At 63.2% G+C, this 1,033-nt stretch overlaps 1 non-coding gene across 1 annotated transcript; it reads right to left on the bottom strand.

The window, feature by feature from the left end:
- Positions 1-914: 914 nt before the first annotated feature.
- Positions 915-1,033, bottom strand: LOC131864875 (5S ribosomal RNA). The gene has a single exon (XR_009363602.1). It is a non-coding gene; the product is annotated as a 5S ribosomal RNA (ribosomal RNA).

Genomic DNA, 1,033 nt, shown 5'->3' with positions numbered 1-1,033 from the left:
TCCAAGGTGCGCACGAAGTCGGAGCTCGGTTTGCCCCGGGTGCGCACCTTCGCCAGGGTGCGCACCTTGATGCGCACGCCTTGGCTGGGCTGCGCACCTTGGTGGGCGCCATGGTGCGCACCTTTCGTGCGCTCCAAGGTGCGCACGAAGTCGGAGCTCGGTTTGCCCCGGGTGCGCACCTTGGTGGGCGCCATGGTGCACTCCGAGGTGCCCAAGATTGGTGCGCACCAAGGAGCGCTCCGAAGTGCGCTCCAAGGTGCGCGCGAAGTCGAAAGTTGGGTTAATTGTCCGGTTTGCCTCGGGTGCGCACCTTGCGTGCACCTTCGCCAGGGTGGGCGCCTTGGTGCGCACACCTTGGCTGGGCTGCGCACACCTTGGCACCCGCGTTTCCTTCATTTTAAATTTTTTTTTTTTACAATCTCTCAAGTGGGAAATTCTATAATCTCAACTTTTTTTGCCTTTTCAGGAAACTTTTGAATGGAGCGCATCATTGGTGCGCTCCGAAGTGTGCTCCAAAGCTCTCTCCAGCTGCGTGCACCTGCCCCGGCCGCGCACCCGGCCCCGCCCAGCTTCGCTCACCTGTCCCGGGCGTCTGGTGCGGAACCTTAGAGTAAGAAACATCACCGTGCACCTTGGCCAACGTGCGCGACTCGACCGAGCGCGCACTGGCCGAGGTGCACACCGATTTCACCTGGGTGCGCGCGCAGCACCTCGGGCGCACCGGGGTGCGCGCACAACGCCCGGGTTGCACCGTGGCCTGTGTGCTCGGGGCGCCTCGGGTGCGCGCTCGGTGTCGCCCCCGCGCGCGCGGTAGTGCGGGCAGCGCACCCCGGCCCGGCCCGGCCCCGACGAGAACGCAAACGGGCAAAAGGTTTATTCAAATAGCATTGCGACGCCCGGCGAAAAACTAAAAAAGGGTGCAACACCGGGACTTCCCGGGAGGTCACCCATCCCAGTACTACTCCGGCCCAAGCGCGCTTAACTGCGGAGTTCTGATGGGATCCGGTGCACTAACGCTGGTATGATCGCACCC

The sequence above is a fragment of the Cryptomeria japonica genome, unplaced genomic scaffold (genome assembly GCF_030272615.1).
Source record: "Cryptomeria japonica unplaced genomic scaffold, Sugi_1.0 HiC_scaffold_97, whole genome shotgun sequence".
NCBI classification, from domain to species: Eukaryota; Viridiplantae; Streptophyta; class Pinopsida; order Cupressales; family Cupressaceae; genus Cryptomeria; species Cryptomeria japonica.
The sequence above is the reverse complement of the archived record's forward strand: the minus strand, read 5'-3'. Positions and strand labels throughout refer to the sequence as shown.